At 28.8% G+C, this 18,862-nt stretch overlaps 7 pseudogenes; all 7 read right to left on the bottom strand.

Moving 5' to 3' along the window:
• Positions 1-202: 202 nt before the first annotated feature.
• Positions 203-321, bottom strand: LOC149652333 (5S ribosomal RNA; annotated as a pseudogene).
• Positions 322-445: 124 nt separating this feature from the next.
• On the bottom strand, positions 446-564 carry LOC149652332 (5S ribosomal RNA; annotated as a pseudogene).
• Positions 565-700: 136 nt separating this feature from the next.
• Positions 701-819, bottom strand: LOC149652331 (5S ribosomal RNA; annotated as a pseudogene).
• A 360-nt stretch (positions 820-1,179) lies between these two features.
• On the bottom strand, positions 1,180-1,298 carry LOC149652330 (5S ribosomal RNA; annotated as a pseudogene).
• Positions 1,299-1,899: 601 nt separating this feature from the next.
• Positions 1,900-2,018, bottom strand: LOC149652329 (5S ribosomal RNA; annotated as a pseudogene).
• A 123-nt stretch (positions 2,019-2,141) lies between these two features.
• LOC149652328 (5S ribosomal RNA) lies at positions 2,142-2,260 on the bottom strand (annotated as a pseudogene).
• Positions 2,261-2,397: 137 nt separating this feature from the next.
• On the bottom strand, positions 2,398-2,516 carry LOC149652327 (5S ribosomal RNA; annotated as a pseudogene).
• Between the last annotated feature and the right edge of the window lie 16,346 nt (positions 2,517-18,862).

Genomic DNA, 18,862 nt, shown 5'->3' with positions numbered 1-18,862 from the left:
CGACGCTGCTAACGTCGGCGATCGGACGAGAACCGTTGTTCTCAGCGTGATATGGCCGTTGCCGAGAGTGCTAGATAATAATTCGAATTTAAATTAAGTGAGACAAATTAACCTTCATCTTTTTAAAACAATAACAAAAAGAAAATATGTTTGCTTTTTTCATATCTATTGGAATTTAAAAGAGGAAAAAAAAAAGTGAAAAAGCTAACGGCACACAGTGTTCCTAAGTGGTCGCCCTCCCAAGTACTGACTGCGCTAAACGCTGTTTAACTTCGGTGATCGGACGAGAACCGGTGTATTCAGCTTGATATGGCCGTTGCCGAGAGTGCTAGTTAATAATTTGAATTTAATTAACTTTCATCTTTATAAAACAATAACAAAAAAGAAGATATGTTTGCTTTTTTCATATCTATTAAAATTTAAAAGAGGAAAAAAAAAGTGAAAAAGCCAACGGCACGCAGTGTTCCTAAGTGGTCTCCATCCCAAGTACTGACTGCGCTCGACGCTGCTTAACTTCGGTGATCGGACGAGAACCGCTGTATTCAGCGTGATATGGTCGTTGCCGAGAGTGCTAGTTAATAATTCGAATTTAAATTAAGTGAGACAAATTAACCTTCATCATTTTAAAACAATAACAAAATGAAAACATGTTTGCTTTTTTCATATCTATTAAAATTTAAAAGAGGAAAAAAAGTGAAAAACCCAACCGCACGCAGTGTTCCTAAGTGGTCTCCCTCCCAAGTACTGACTGTGCTCGACGCTGCTTAACTTCGGTGATCGGACGAGAACCGGTGTATTCAGCGTGTTATGGCCGTTGCCGAGAGTGCTAGTTAATAATTTGAACTAAATCAACTTTCATCTTTATAAAACAATAACAAAAAGAAGATATGTTTGCTTTTTTCATATCGGGTGGAATTTAAAAGAGGAAACAAAAGTGAAAAAGCCAACGGCACGCAGTATTCCCAAGTACTGACTGCGCTCGACGCTGCTAACGTCGGCGATCGGACGAGAACCGGTGTTCTCAGCGTGATATGGCCGTTGCCGAGAGTGCTAGATAATAATTCGAACTTAAATTAAGTGAGACAAATTAACCTTCATCTTTTTAAAACAATAACAAAAAGAAAATATGTTTGCTTTTTTCAAATCTATTGGAATTTAAAAGAGGAAAAAAAGTGAAAAAGCCAACGGCACGCAGTGTACCTAAGTGGTCTCCCTCCCAAGTAGTGACTGCGCTCGACGCTGCTTAACTTCGGTTTTCGGACGAAAACCGGTGTATTCAGCGTGATATGGCCTTTGCCGAGAGTGCTAGTTAATAATTTGAATTTAATTAACTTTCATCTTTATAAAACAATAACAAAAAGAAGATATGTGTGCTTTTTTCAAATCGGGTAGAATTTAAAAGAGGAAACAAAAGTGAAAAACCAACGGCACGCAGTATTCCCAAGTACTGACTGCGCTCGACGCTGCTAACGTCGGCGATCGGACGAGAACCGGTGTTCTCAGCGTGATATGGCCGTTGCCGAGAGTGCTAGTTAAAAATTCGAATTTAAATTAAGTTAGACAAATTAACCTTCATCTTTATAAAACAATAACAAAAAGAAGATATGTTTGCTTTTTTCATATCGGGTGGAATTTAAAAGAGGAAACAAAAGTGAAAAAGCCAACGGCACGCAGTATTCCCAAGTACTGACTGCGCTCGACGCTGCTAACGTCGGCGATCGGACGAGAACCGGTGTTCTCAGCGTGATATGGCCGTTGCCGAGAGTGCTAGATAATAATTCGAATTTAAATTAAGTGAGACAAATTAACCTTCATCTTTTTAAAACAATAACAAAATGAAAATATGTTTGCTTTTTTCATATCTATTGGAATTTAAAAGAGGAAAAAAAAAAGTGAAAAAGCTAACGGCACACAGTGTTCCTAAGTGGTCGCCCTCCCAAGTACTGACTGCGCTAAACGCTGTTTAACTTCGGTGATCGGACGAGAACCGGTGTATTCAGCTTGATATGGCCGTTGCCGAGAGTGCTAGTTAATAATTTGAATTTAATTAACTTTCATCTTTATAAAACAATAACAAAAAAGAAGATATGTTTGCTTTTTTCATATCTATTAAAATTTAAAAGAGGAAAAAAAAGTGAAAAAGCCAACGGCACGCTGTGTTCTTAAGTGGTCTCCATCCCAAGTACTGACTGCGCTCGACGCTGCTTAACTTCGGTGATCGGACGAGAACCACTGTATTCAGCGTGATATGGTCGTTGCCGAGAGTGCTAGTTAATAATTCGAATTTAAATTAAGTGAGACAAATTAACCTTCATCATTTTAAAACAATAACAAAATGAAAACATGTTTGCTTTTTTCATATCTATTAAAATTTAAAAGAGGAAAAAAAAGTGAAAAAGCCAACGGCACGCAATGTTCCTAAGTGGTCTCCCTCCCAAGTAGTGACTGCGCTCGACGCTGCTTAACTTCAGTTATCGGACGAGAACCGGTGTATTCAGCGTGATATGGCCGTTGCCGAGAGTGCTAGTTAATAATTTTAATTTAATTAACTTTCATCTTTATAAAACAATATATATATATAAAACAATTTATTGTTCAATCGAGATGAAATCACTTTCAATGAGTGTTTTATAGGGAATTAAGCTGAATTCGGTCAAAAATTTCTCCAGAAAAAAATTCATTCAAAAAAGTACCGAAAAAATCGCAGGTTTTTCTTCTTCAAGACACAAAATCCGTGAATACGATTTCTTACTGAAAATTGAATTTTAACAGTTTTTTGAATGAATATCGTTACATTGCTTGAATTAAAGCAAAAAGTATAAAAATAATGGTTTCAGTGAACATATTTGAAAATAGTGAAGAAATACTCAAAGTATGCTTCTTTGGCCGTGAAACGTCGATTTTGAAAATGTTATTTAAAATCGAGGTAAATTTTTAATTATTGTTCAATCAAGATGAAATCACTTTCAAAGAGTGTTTTATAGGGAATTAAGCTGAATTCGGTCAAACATTTCTCCAAAAAAATGCATTCTAAAGTGTACCGAAAAAATCGCATGTTTTTTCCTTCAAGATACAATATCCGTGACAACGATTTCTTATTGAAAATTGAATTTTAACAGTTTTTTGAATGAATATCGTTACATTGCTTGAATTAATGCAAAAAGTATAAAAATAATGGTTACAGTGGTTATATTTGAAAATAGTGAAGAAATACTCAAAATATGCTTCTTTGGCCGTGAAACGTCGATTTTGAAAATGTTATTAAAAATCGAGTTACATTTTTATTTATTGTTCAATCGAGATGAAATCACTTTTAATGAGTGTTTTATAGGGAATTAAGCTGAATTCGGTCAAAAATTTCTCCTGAAAAAAATGCATTCAAAAAAGTACCGAAAAAATCGCATGTTTTTCTTCTTCAAGATACAAAATCCGTGACAACGATTTGTTATTGAAAAATTTAATTTTAACAGTTTTTTGATTGAATATCGTTACATTTGCTTGAATTAAAGCAAAAAGTATAAAAATAATGGTTTCAGTGGTTATTTTTGAAAATAGTGAAGAAATACTCAAAATATGCTTCTTTGGCCGTGAATCGTCGATTTTGAAAATGTTATTAAAATCGAGGTACATTTTTATTTATTGTTCAATCGAGATGAAATCACTTTTAATGAGTGTTTTATAGGGAATTAAGCTGAATTCGGTCAAAAATTTCTCCTGAAAAAAATGCATTCAAAAAAGTACCGAAAAAATCGCATGTTTTTCTTCTTCAAGATACAAAATCCGTGACAACGATTTCTTATTGAAAAATTTAATTTTAACAGTTTTTTGATTGAATATAGTTACATTTGCTTGAATTAAAGCAAAAAGTATAAAAATAATGCTTTCAGTGAACATATTTGAAAATAGTGTAGAAATACTCAAAGTATGCTTCTTTGGCCGTGAAACGTCGATTTTGAAAATGTTATTAAAAATCGAGGTAAATTTTTAATTATTGTTCAATCGAGATGAAATCACTTTCAATGAGTGTTTTATAGGGAATTAAGCTGAATTCGGTCAAAAATTTCTCCAGAAAAAAATGCATTCAAAAAAGTACCGAAAAAAATCGCATGTTATTCTTCTTCAAGATACAAAATCCGTGACAACGATTTCTTATTGAAAAATTGAATTTTAACAGTTTTTTGAATGAATATCGTTACATTTGCTTGAATTAAAGCAAAAAGTATAAAAATAATGGTTTCAGTGGTTATATTTGAAAATAGTGAAGAAATACTCAAAATATGCTTCTTTGGCCGTGAAACGTCGATTTTGAAAATGTTATTAAAAATCGAGGTAAATTTTTATTTATTGTTCAATCGAGATGAAATCACTTTTAATGAGTGTTTTATAGGGAATTAAGCTGAATTCGGTCAAAAATTTCTCCTGAAAAAAATGCATTCAAAAAAGTACCGAAAAATCGCATGTTTTTCTTCTTCAAGATACAAAATCCGTGACAACGATTTCTTATTGAAAAATTTAATTTTAACAGTTTTTTGATTGAATATCGTTACATTTGCTTGAATTAAAGCAAAAAGTATAAAACTAATGCTTTCAGTGAACATATTTGAAAATAGTGAAGAAATACTCAAAGTATGCTTCTTTGGCCGTGAAACGTCGATTTTGAAAATGTTATTAAAAATCGAGGTAAATTTTTAATTATTGTTCAATCGAGATGAAATCACTTTCAATGAGTGTTTTATAGGAAATTAAGCTGAATTCGGTCAAAAATTTCTCCAGAAAAAAATTCATTCAAAAAAGTACCGAAAAAATCACAGGTTTTTCTTCAAGACACAAAATCCGTGAATACCATATCTTATTGAAAATTGAATTTTAACAGTTTTTTGAATGAATATCGTTACATTGCTTGAATTAAAGCAAAAAGTATAAAAATAATGGTTTCAATGAATATATTTGAAAATAGTGAAGAAATACTCAAAGTATGCTTCTTTGGCCGTGAAACGTCGATTTTGAAAATGTTATTAAAAATCGAGGTAAATTTTTAATTATTGTTCAATCGAGATGAAATCACTTTCAATGAGTGTTTTATAGGCAATGAAGCTGAATTCGGTCAAACATTTCTCCAGAAAAAAATGCATTCAAAAAAGTACCGAAAAAATCGCATGTTTTTCTTCTTCAAGATACAAAATCCGTGACAACGATTTCTTATTTAAAATTGAATTTTAACAGTTTGTTGAATGAATATCGTTACATTTGCTTGAATTAACGCAAAAATTACAAAAATAATGGTTTCAGTGGTTATATTTGAAAACAGTGAACAAATACTCAAAATGTTTTTCTTAGGCCGAGTTACGTCGATTTTGAAAATGTTATTAAAAATCGAGGTACATTTTTATTTATTGTTCAATCGAGATGAAATCACTTTTATTGAGTGTTTTATAGGGAATTAAGCTGAATTCGGTCAAAAATTTCTCCAGAAAAAATGCACTCAAAAGTGTACCGAAAAAATCGCATGTTTTTTTTCTTCAAGATACAAAATCCGTGACAACGATTTCTTATTTAAAATTGAATTTTAACAGTTTGTTGAATGAATATCGTTTCATTTTCTTGAATTAAAGCAAAAAGTATAAAAATAATGGTTTCAGTGGTTATTTTTGAAAATAGTGAAGAAATACTCAAAATATGCTTCTTTGGTCGTGAAACGTCGATTTTGAAAATGTTATTAAAAATCGAGGTACATTTATATTTATTGTTCAATCGAGATGAAATCACTTTTAATGAGTTTTTTATAGGGAATTAAGCTGAATTCGGTCAAAAATTTCTCCTGAAAAAAATGCATTCAAAAAAGTACCGAAAAAATCGCATGTTTTTCTTCTTCAAGATACAAAATCCGTGACAACGATTTCTTATTGAAAAATTTAATTTTAACAGTTTTTTGATTGAATATCGTTACATTTGCTTGAATTAAAGCAAAAAGTATAAAAATAATGGTTTCAGTGAACATATTTGAAAATAGTGAAGAAATAGTCAAAGTAAGCTTCTTTGGCCGTGAAACGTCGATATTGAAAATGTTATTAAAAATCGAGGTACATTTTTAATTATTGTTCAATCGAGATGAAATCACTTTTTATGAGTGTTTTATAGGGAATTAAGCTGAATTCGGTCAAAAATTTCTCCTGAAAAAAATGCATTCAAAAAAGTACCGAAAAATCGCATGTTTTTCTTCTTCAAGATACAAAATCCGTGACAACGATTTCTTATTGAAAAATTTAATTTTAACAGTTTTTTGATTGAATATCGTTACATTTGCTTGAATTAAAGCAAAAAGTATAAAACTAATGCTTTCAGTGAACATATTTGAAAATAGTGAAGAAATACTCAAAGTATGCTTCTTTGGCCGTGAAACGTCGATTTTGAAAATGTTATTAAAAATCGAGGTAAATTTTTAATTATTGTTCAATCGAGATGAAATCACTTTCAATGAGTGTTTTATAGGAAATTAAGCTGAATTCGGTCAAAAATTTCTCCAGAAAAAAATTCATTCAAAAAAGTACCGAAAAAATCACAGGTTTTTCTTCTTCAAGACACAAAATCCGTGAATACCATATCTTATTGAAAATTGAATTTTAACAGTTTTTTGAATGAATATCGTTACATTGCTTGAATTAAAGCAAAAAGTATAAAAATAATGGTTTCAATGAATATATTTGAAAATAGTGAAGAAATACTCAAAGTATGCTTCTTTGGCCGTGAAACGTCGATTTTGAAAATGTTATTAAAAATCGAGGTAAATTTTTAATTATTGTTCAATCGAGATGAAATCACTTTCAATGAGTGTTTTATAGGGAATTAAGCTGAATTCGGTCAAAAATTTCTCCTGAAAAAAATGCATTCAAAAAAGTACCGAAAAAATCGCATGTTTTTCTTCTTCAAGATACAAAATCCGTGACAACGATTTCTTATTGAAAAATTTAATTTTAACAGTTTTTTGATTGAATATCGTTACATTTGCTTGAATTAAAGCAAAAAGTATAAAACTAATGCTTTCAGTGAACATATTTGAAAATAGTGAAGAAATACTCAAAGTATGCTTCTTTGGCCGTGAAACGTCGATTTTGAAAATGTTATTAAAAATCGAGGTAAATTTTTAATTATTGTTCAATCGAGATGAAATCACTTTCAATGAGTGTTTTATAGGCAATTAAGCTGAATTCGGTCAAACATTTCTCCAGAAAAAAATGCATTCAAAAGTGTACCGAAAAAATCGCATGTTTTTTTTCTTCAAGATACAAAATCCGTGACAACGATTTCTTATTTAAAATTGAATTTTAACAGTTTGTTGAATGACTATCGTTACATTTGCTTGAATTAACGCAAAAATTACAAAAATAATGGTTTCAGTGGTTATATTTGAAAACAGTGAACAAATACTCAAAATGTTTTTCTTAGGCCGAGTTACGTCGATTTTGAAAATGTTATTAAAAATCGAGGTACATTTTAATTTATTGTTCAATCGAGATGAAATCACTTTTAATGAGTTTTTTATAGGGAATTAAGCTGAATTCGGTCAAAAATTTCTCCTAAAAAAAATGCATTCAAAAAAGTACCGAAAAAATCGCATGTTTTTCTTCTTCAAGATACAAAATCCGTGACAACGATTTCTTATTGAAAAGTTTAATTTTAACAGTTTTTTGATTGAATATCGTTACATTTGCTTGAATTAAAGCAAAAAGTATAAAATTAATGGTTTCAGTGAACATATTTGAAAATAGTGAAGAAATAGTCAAAGTAAGCTTCTTTGGCCGTGAAACGTCGATTTTGAAAATGTTATTAAAAATCGAGGTAAATTTTTAATTATTGTTCAATCGAGATGAAATCACTTTCAATGAGTGTTTTATAGGGAATTAAGCTGAATTCGGTCAAAAATTTCTCCTGAAAAAAATGCATTCAAAAAAGTACCGAAAAAATCGCATGTTTTTCTTCTTCAAGATACAAAATCCGTGACAACGATTTCTTATTGAAAAATTTAATTTTAACAGTTTTTTGATTGAATATCGTTACATTTGCTTGAATTAAAGCAAAAAGTATAAAACTAATGCTTTCAGTGAACATATTTGAAAATAGTGAAGAAATACTCAAAGTATGCTTCTTTGGCCGTGAAACGTCGATTTTGAAAATGTTATTAAAAATCGAGGTAAATTTTTAATTATTGTTCAATCGAGATGAAATCACTTTCAATGAGTGTTTTATAGGAAATTAAGCTGAATTCGGTCAAAAATTTCTCCAGAAAAAAATTCATTCAAAAAAGTACCGAAAAAATCACAGGTTTTTCTTCTTCAAGACACAAAATCCGTGAATACCATATCTTATTGAAAATTGAATTTTAACAGTTTTTTGAATGAATATCGTTACATTGCTTGAATTAAAGCAAAAAGTATAAAAATAATGGTTTCAATGAATATATTTGAAAATAGTGAAGAAATACTCAAAGTATGCTTCTTTGGCCGTGAAACGTCGATTTTGAAAATGTTATTAAAAATCGAGGTAAATTTTTAATATTTGTTCAATCGAGATGAAATCACTTTCAATGAGTGTTTTATAGGCAATTAAGCTGAATTCGGTCAAACATTTCTCCAGAAAAAAATGCATTCAAAAGTGTACCGAAAAAATCGCATGTTTTTTTTCTTCAAGATACAAAATCCGTGACAACGATTTCTTATTTAAAATTGAATTTTAACAGTTTGTTGAATGACTATCGTTACATTTGCTTGAATTAACGCAAAAATTACAAAAATAATGGTTTCAGTGGTTATATTTGAAAACAGTGAACAAATACTCAAAATGTTTTTCTTAGGCCGAGTTACGTCGATTTTGAAAATGTTATTAAAAATCGAGGTACATTTTAATTTATTGTTCAATCGAGATGAAATCACTTTTAATGAGTTTTTTATAGGGAATTAAGCTGAATTCGGTCAAAAATTTCTCCTGAAAAAAATGCATTCAAAAAAGTACCGAAAAAATCGCATGTTTTTCTTCTTCAAGATACAAAATCCGTGACAACGATTTCTTATTGAAAAATTTAATTTTAACAGTTTTTTGATTGAATATCGTTACATTTGCTTGAATTAAAGCAAAAAGTATAAAATTAATGGTTTCAGTGAACATATTTGAAAATAGTGAAGAAATAGTCAAAGTAAGCTTCTTTGGCCGTGAAACGTCGATTTTGAAAATGTTATTAAAAATCGAGGTAAATTTTTAATTATTGTTCAATCGAGATGAAATCACTTTCAATGAGTGTTTTATAGGGAATTAAGCTGAATTCGGTCAAAAATTTCTCCTGAAAAAAATGCATTCAAAAAAGTACCGAAAAAATCGCATGTTTTTCTTCTTCAAGATACAAAATCCGTGACAACGATTTCTTATTGAAAAATTTAATTTTAACAGTTTTTTGATTGAATATCGTTACATTTGCTTGAATTAAAGCAAAAAGTATAAAAATAATGGTTTCAGTGAACATATTTGAAAATAGTGAAGAAATAGTCAAAGTAAGCTTCTTTGGCCGTGAAACGTCGATTTTGAAAATGTTATTAAAAATCGAGGTACATTTTTAATTATTGTTCAATCGAGATGAAATCACTTTTAATGAGTGTTTTATAGGGAATTAAGCTGAATTCGGTCAAAAATTTCTCCTGAAAAAAATTCATTCAAAAAGTACCGAAAAAATCGCAGGTTTTTCTTCTTCAAGACACAAAATCCGTGAATACGATTTCTTATTGAAAATTGAATTTTAACAGTTTTTTGAATGACTATCGTTACATTGCTTGAATTAAAGCAAAAAGTATAAAAATAATGGTTTCAATGAATATATTTGAAAATAGTGAAGAAATACTCAAAGTATGCTTCTTTGGCCGTGAAACGTCGATTTTGAAAATGTTATTAAAAATCGAGGTAAATTTTTAATTATTGTTCAATCGAGATGAAATCACTTTCAATGAGTGTTTTATAGGGAATTAAGCTGAATTCGGTCAAACATTTCTCCAGAAAAAAATGCATTCAAAAGTGTACCGAAAAAATCGCATGTTTTTTTTTCTTCAAGATACAAAATCCGTGACAACGATTTCTTATTTAAAATTGAATTTTAACAGTTTGTTGAATGAATATCGTTACATTTGCTTCAATTAAAACAAAAAGTATAAAAATAATGGTTTCAGTGGTTATTTTTGAAAAGAGTGAAGAAATACTCAAAATATGCTTCGTTGGCGGTGAAACGTCGATTTTTAAAATGTTATTAAAAATCGAGGTACATTTTTAATTATTGTTCAATCGAGATGAAATCACTTTTAATGAGTGTTTTATAGGGAATTAAGCTGAATTCGGTCAAAAATTTCTCCAGAAAAAAATTCATTCAAAAAAGTACCGAAAAAATCGCAGGTTTTTCTTCTTCAAGACACAAAATTCGTGAATACGATTTCTTATTGAAAATTGAATTTTAACAGTTTTTTGAATGAATATCGTTACATTGCTTGAATTAAAGCAAAAAGTATAAAAATAATGGTTTCAATGAATATATTTGAAAATAGTGAAGAAATACTCAAAGTATGCTTCTTTGGCCGTGAAACGTCGATTTTGAAAATGTTATTAAAAATCGAGGTAAATTTTTAATTATTGTTCAATCGAGATGAAATCACTTTCAATGAGTGTTTTATAGGGAATTAAGCTGAATTCGGTCAAACATTTCTCCAGAAAAAAATGCATTCAAAAGTGTACCGAAAAAATCGCATGTTTTTTTTCTTCAAGATACAAAATCCGTGACAACGATTTCTTATTTAAAATTGAATTTTAACAGTTTGTTGAATGAATATCGTTACATTTGCTTGAATTAACGCAAAAATTACAAAAATAATGGTTTCAGTGGTTATATTTGAAAACAGTGAACAAATACTCAAAATGTTTTTCTTTGGCCGAGTTACGTCGATTTTGAAAATGTTATTAAAAATCGAGGTACATTTTTATTTATTGTTCAATCGAGATGAAATCACTTTTATTGAGTGTTTTATAGGGAATTAAGCTGAATTCGGTCAAAAATTTCTCCAGAAAAAAATGCATTCAAAAGTGTACCGAAAAAATCGCATGTTTTTTTTCTTCAAGATACAAAATCCGTGACAACGATTTCTTATTTAAAATTGAATTTTAACAGTTTTTTGAATGAATATCGTTACATTGCTTGAATTAAAGCAAAAAGTATAAAAATAATGGTTTCAATGAATATATTTGAAAATAGTGAAGAAATACTCAAAGTATGCTTCTTTGGCCGTGAAACGTCGATTTTGAAAATGTTATTAAAAATCGAGGTAAATTTTTAATTATTGTTCAATCGAGATGAAATCACTTTCAATGAGTGTTTTATAGGGAATTAAGCTGAATTCGGTCAAACATTTCTCCAGAAAAAAATGCATTCAAAAGTGTACCGAAAAAATCGCATGTTTTTTTTCTTCAAGATACAAAATCCGTGACAACGATTTCTTATTTAAAATTGAATTTTAACAGTTTGTTGAATGAATATCGTTACATTTGCTTGAATTAATGCAAAAAGTATAAAAATAATGGTTACAGTGGTTATATTTGAAAATAGTGAAGAAATACTCAAAATATGCTTCTTTGGCCGTGAAACGTCGATTTTGAAAATGTTATTAAAAATCGAGTTACATTTTTATTTATTGTTCAATCGAGATGAAATCACTTTTAATGAGTGTTTTATAGGGAATTAAGCTGAATTCGGTCAAAAATTTCTCCTGAAAAAAATGCATTCAAAAAAGTACCGAAAAAATCGCATGTTTTTCTTCTTCAAGATACAAAATCCGTGACAACGATTTGTTATTGAAAAATTTAATTTTAACAGTTTTTTGATTGAATATCGTTACATTTGCTTGAATTAAAGCAAAAAGTATAAAAATAATGGTTTCAGTGGTTATTTTTGAAAATAGTGAAGAAATACTCAAAATATGCTTCTTTGGCCGTGAATCGTCGATTTTGAAAATGTTATTAAAATCGAGGTACATTTTTATTTATTGTTCAATCGAGATGAAATCACTTTTAATGAGTGTTTTATAGGGAATTAAGCTGAATTCGGTCAAAAATTTCTCCTGAAAAAAATGCATTCAAAAAAGTACCGAAAAAATCGCATGTTTTTCTTCTTCAAGATACAAAATCCGTGACAACGATTTCTTATTGAAAAATTTAATTTTAACAGTTTTTTGATTGAATATAGTTACATTTGCTTGAATTAAAGCAAAAAGTATAAAAATAATGCTTTCAGTGAACATATTTGAAAATAGTGTAGAAATACTCAAAGTATGCTTCTTTGGCCGTGAAACGTCGATTTTGAAAATGTTATTAAAAATCGAGGTAAATTTTTAATTATTGTTCAATCGAGATGAAATCACTTTCAATGAGTGTTTTATAGGGAATTAAGCTGAATTCGGTCAAAAATTTCTCCAGAAAAAAATGCATTCAAAAAAGTACCGAAAAAAATCGCATGTTATTCTTCTTCAAGATACAAAATCCGTGACAACGATTTCTTATTGAAAAATTGAATTTTAACAGTTTTTTGAATGAATATCGTTACATTTGCTTGAATTAAAGCAAAAAGTATAAAAATAATGGTTTCAGTGGTTATTTTTGAAAATAGTGAAGAAATACTCAAAATATGCTTCTTTGGCCGTGAAACGTCGATTTTGAAAATGTTATTAAAAATCGAGGTACATTTTTATTTATTGTTCAATCGAGATGAAATCACTTTTAATGAGTGTTTTATAGGGAATTAAGCTGAATTCGGTCAAAAATTTCTCCTGAAAAAAATTCATTCAAAAAAGTACCGAAAAAATCGCAGGTTTTTCTTCTTCAAGACACAAAATCCGTGAATACGATTTCTTACTGAAAATTGAATTTTAACAGTTTTTTGAATGAATATCGTTACATTGCTTGAATTAAAGCAAAAAGTATAAAAATAATGCTTTCAGTGAACATATTTGAAAATAGTGAAGAAATACTCAAAGTATGCTTCTTTGGCCGTGAAACGTCGATTTTGAAAATGTTATTAAAAATCGAGGTAAATTTTAAATTATTGTTCAATCAAGATGAAATCACTTTCAAAGAGTGTTTTATAGGAAATTAAGCTGAATTCGGTCAAACATTTCTCCAAAAAAAATGCATTCAAAAGTGTACCGAAAAAATCGCATGTTTTTTTTTCTTCAAGATACAATATCCGTGACAACGATTTCTTATTGAAAATTGAATTTTAACAGTTTTTTGAATGAATATCGTTACATTGCTTGAATTAAAGCAAAAAGTATAAAAATAATGGTTTCAGTGGTTATATTTGAAAATAGTGAAGAAATACTCAAAATATGCTTCTTTGGCCGTGAAACGTCGATTTTGAAAATGTTATTAAAAATCGAGGTAAATTTTTATTTATTGTTCAATCGAGATGAAATCACTTTTAATGAGTGTTTTATAGGGAATTAAGCTGAATTCGGTCAAAAATTTCTCCTGAAAAAAATGCATTCAAAAAAGTACCGAAAAATCGCATGTTTTTCTTCTTCAAGATACAAAATCCGTGACAACGATTTCTTATTGAAAAATTTAATTTTAACAGTTTTTTGATTGAATATCGTTACATTTGCTTGAATTAAAGCAAAAAGTATAAAACTAATGCTTTCAGTGAACATATTTGAAAATAGTGAAGAAATACTCAAAGTATGCTTCTTTGGCCGTGAAACGTCGATTTTGAAAATGTTATTAAAAATCGAGGTAAATTTTTAATTATTGTTCAATCGAGATGAAATCACTTTCAATGAGTGTTTTATAGGAAATTAAGCTGAATTCGGTCAAAAATTTCTCCAGAAAAAAATTCATTCAAAAAAGTACCGAAAAAATCACAGGTTTTTCTTCAAGACACAAAATCCGTGAATACCATATCTTATTGAAAATTGAATTTTAACAGTTTTTTGAATGAATATCGTTACATTGCTTGAATTAAAGCAAAAAGTATAAAAATAATGGTTTCAATGAATATATTTGAAAATAGTGAAGAAATACTCAAAGTATGCTTCTTTGGCCGTGAAACGTCGATTTTGAAAATGTTATTAAAAATCGAGGTAAATTTTTAATTATTGTTCAATCGAGATGAAATCACTTTCAATGAGTGTTTTATAGGCAATGAAGCTGAATTCGGTCAAACATTTCTCCAGAAAAAAATGCATTCAAAAAAGTACCGAAAAAATCGCATGTTTTTCTTCTTCAAGATACAAAATCCGTGACAACGATTTCTTATTTAAAATTGAATTTTAACAGTTTGTTGAATGAATATCGTTACATTTGCTTGAATTAACGCAAAAATTACAAAAATAATGGTTTCAGTGGTTATATTTGAAAACAGTGAACAAATACTCAAAATGTTTTTCTTAGGCCGAGTTACGTCGATTTTGAAAATGTTATTAAAAATCGAGGTACATTTTTATTTATTGTTCAATCGAGATGAAATCACTTTTATTGAGTGTTTTATAGGGAATTAAGCTGAATTCGGTCAAAAATTTCTCCAGAAAAAATGCACTCAAAAGTGTACCGAAAAAATCGCATGTTTTTTTTCTTCAAGATACAAAATCCGTGACAACGATTTCTTATTTAAAATTGAATTTTAACAGTTTGTTGAATGAATATCGTTTCATTTTCTTGAATTAAAGCAAAAAGTATAAAAATAATGGTTTCAGTGGTTATTTTTGAAAATAGTGAAGAAATACTCAAAATATGCTTCTTTGGTCGTGAAACGTCGATTTTGAAAATGTTATTAAAAATCGAGGTACATTTATATTTATTGTTCAATCGAGATGAAATCACTTTTAATGAGTTTTTTATAGGGAATTAAGCTGAATTCGGTCAAAAATTTCTCCTGAAAAAAATGCATTCAAAAAAGTACCGAAAAAATCGCATGTTTTTCTTCTTCAAGATACAAAATCCGTGACAACGATTTGTTATTGAAAAATTTAATTTTAACAGTTTTTTGATTGAATATCGTTACATTTGCTTGAATTAAAGCAAAAAGTATAAAAATAATGGTTTCAGTGGTTATTTTTGAAAATAGTGAAGAAATACTCAAAATATGCTTCTTTGGCCGTGAATCGTCGATTTTGAAAATGTTATTAAAATCGAGGTACATTTTTATTTATTGTTCAATCGAGATGAAATCACTTTTAATGAGTGTTTTATAGGGAATTAAGCTGAATTCGGTCAAAAATTTCTCCTGAAAAAAATGCATTCAAAAAAGTACCGAAAAAATCGCATGTTTTTCTTCTTCAAGATACAAAATCCGTGACAACGATTTCTTATTGAAAAATTTAATTTTAACAGTTTTTTGATTGAATATAGTTACATTTGCTTGAATTAAAGCAAAAAGTATAAAAATAATGCTTTCAGTGAACATATTTGAAAATAGTGTAGAAATACTCAAAGTATGCTTCTTTGGCCGTGAAACGTCGATTTTGAAAATGTTATTAAAAATCGAGGTAAATTTTTAATTATTGTTCAATCGAGATGAAATCACTTTCAATGAGTGTTTTATAGGGAATTAAGCTGAATTCGGTCAAAAATTTCTCCAGAAAAAAATGCATTCAAAAAAGTACCGAAAAAAATCGCATGTTATTCTTCTTCAAGATACAAAATCCGTGACAACGATTTCTTATTGAAAAATTGAATTTTAACAGTTTTTTGAATGAATATCGTTACATTTGCTTGAATTAAAGCAAAAAGTATAAAAATAATGGTTTCAGTGGTTATTTTTGAAAATAGTGAAGAAATACTCAAAATATGCTTCTTTGGCCGTGAAACGTCGATTTTGAAAATGTTATTAAAAATCGAGGTACATTTTTATTTATTGTTCAATCGAGATGAAATCACTTTTAATGAGTGTTTTATAGGGAATTAAGCTGAATTCGGTCAAAAATTTCTCCTGAAAAAAATTCATTCAAAAAAGTACCGAAAAAATCGCAGGTTTTTCTTCTTCAAGACACAAAATCCGTGAATACGATTTCTTACTGAAAATTGAATTTTAACAGTTTTTTGAATGAATATCGTTACATTGCTTGAATTAAAGCAAAAAGTATAAAAATAATGCTTTCAGTGAACATATTTGAAAATAGTGAAGAAATACTCAAAGTATGCTTCTTTGGCCGTGAAACGTCGATTTTGAAAATGTTATTAAAAATCGAGGTAAATTTTAAATTATTGTTCAATCAAGATGAAATCACTTTCAAAGAGTGTTTTATAGGAAATTAAGCTGAATTCGGTCAAACATTTCTCCAAAAAAAATGCATTCAAAAGTGTACCGAAAAAATCGCATGTTTTTTTTTCTTCAAGATACAATATCCGTGACAACGATTTCTTATTGAAAATTGAATTTTAACAGTTTTTTGAATGAATATCGTTACATTGCTTGAATTAAAGCAAAAAGTATAAAAATAATGGTTTCAGTGGTTATATTTGAAAATAGTGAAGAAATACTCAAAATATGCTTCTTTGGCCGTGAAACGTCGATTTTGAAAATGTTATTAAAAATCGAGGTAAATTTTTATTTATTGTTCAATCGAGATGAAATCACTTTTAATGAGTGTTTTATAGGGAATTAAGCTGAATTCGGTCAAAAATTTCTCCTGAAAAAAATGCATTCAAAAAAGTACCGAAAAATCGCATGTTTTTCTTCTTCAAGATACAAAATCCGTGACAACGATTTCTTATTGAAAAATTTAATTTTAACAGTTTTTTGATTGAATATCGTTACATTTGCTTGAATTAAAGCAAAAAGTATAAAACTAATGCTTTCAGTGAACATATTTGAAAATAGTGAAGAAATACTCAAAGTATGCTTCTTTGGCCGTGAAACGTCGATTTTGAAAATGTTATTAAAAATCGAGGTAAATTTTTAATTATTGTTCAATCGAGATGAAATCACTTTCAATGAGTGTTTTATAGGAAATTAAGCTGAATTCGGTCAAAAATTTCTCCAGAAAAAAATTCATTCAAAAAAGTACCGAAAAAATCACAGGTTTTTCTTCAAGACACAAAATCCGTGAATACCATATCTTATTGAAAATTGAATTTTAACAGTTTTTTGAATGAATATCGTTACATTGCTTGAATTAAAGCAAAAAGTATAAAAATAATGGTTTCAATGAATATATTTGAAAATAGTGAAGAAATACTCAAAGTATGCTTCTTTGGCCGTGAAACGTCGATTTTGAAAATGTTATTAAAAATCGAGGTAAATTTTTAATTATTGTTCAATCGAGATGAAATCACTTTCAATGAGTGTTTTATAGGCAATGAAGCTGAATTCGGTCAAACATTTCTCCAGAAAAAAATGCATTCAAAAAAGTACCGAAAAAATCGCATGTTTTTCTTCTTCAAGATACAAAATCCGTGACAACGATTTCTTATTTAAAATTGAATTTTAACAGTTTGTTGAATGAATATCGTTACATTTGCTTGAATTAACGCAAAAATTACAAAAATAATGGTTTCAGTGGTTATATTTGAAAACAGTGAACAAATACTCAAAATGTTTTTCTTAGGCCGAGTTACGTCGATTTTGAAAATGTTATTAAAAATCGAGGTACATTTTTATTTATTGTTCAATCGAGATGAAATCACTTTTATTGAGTGTTTTATAGGGAATTAAGCTGAATTCGGTCAAAAATTTCTCCAGAAAAAATGCACTCAAAAGTGTACCGAAAAAATCGCATGTTTTTTTTCTTCAAGATACAAAATCCGTGACAACGATTTCTTATTTAAAATTGAATTTTAACAGTTTGTTGAATGAATATCGTTTCATTTTCTTGAATTAAAGCAAAAAGTATAAAAATAATGGTTTCAGTGGTTATTTTTGAAAATAGTGAAGAAATACTCAAAATATGCTTCTTTGGTCGTGAAACGTCGATTTTGAAAATGTTATTAAAAATCGAGGTACATTTATATTTATTGTTCAATCGAGATGAAATCACTTTTAATGAGTTTTTTATAGGGAATTAAGCTGAATTCGGTCAAAAATTTCTCCTGAAAAAAATGCATTCAAAAAAGTACCGAAAAAATCGCATGTTTTTCTTCTTCAAGATACAAAATCCGTGACAACGATTTGTTATTGAAAAATTTAATTTTAACAGTTTTTTGATTGAATATCGTTACATTTGCTTGAATTAAAGCAAAAAGTATAAAAATAATGGTTTCAGTGGTTATTTTTGAAAATAGTGAAGAAATACTCAAAATATGCTTCTTTGGCCGTGAATCGTCGATTTTGAAAATGTTATTAAAATCGAGGTACATTTTTATTTATTGTTCAATCGAGATGAAATCACTTTTAATGAGTGTTTTATAGGGAATTAAGCTGAATTCGGTCAAAAATTTCTCCTGAAAAAAATGCATTCAAAAAAGTACCGAAAAAATCGCATGTTTTTCTTCTTCAAGATACAAAATCCGTGACAACGATTTCTTATTGAAAAATTTAATTTTAACAGTTTTTTGATTGAATATAGTTACATTTGCTTGAATTAAAGCAAAAAGTATAAAAATAATGCTTTCAGTGAACATATTTGAAAATAGTGTAGAAATACTCAAAGTATGCTTCTTTGGCCGTGAAACGTCGATTTTGAAAATGTTATTAAAAATCGAGGTAAATTTTTAATTATTGTTCAATCGAGATGAAATCACTTTCAATGAGTGTTTTATAGGGAATTAAGCTGAATTCGGTCAAAAATTTCTCCAGAAAAAAATGCATTCAAAAAAGTACCGAAAAAAATCGCATGTTATTCTTCTTCAAGATACA

The sequence above is a fragment of the Phalangium opilio genome, unplaced genomic scaffold, assembly GCF_054372755.1.
Source record: "Phalangium opilio isolate 3A_F unplaced genomic scaffold, DU_Popi_V2 ptg000082l_1, whole genome shotgun sequence".
Taxonomy (NCBI): domain Eukaryota; kingdom Metazoa; phylum Arthropoda; class Arachnida; order Opiliones; family Phalangiidae; genus Phalangium; species Phalangium opilio.
Note: the sequence above shows the minus strand (reverse complement) of the source record. Positions and strands in the feature narration are given on the sequence as shown.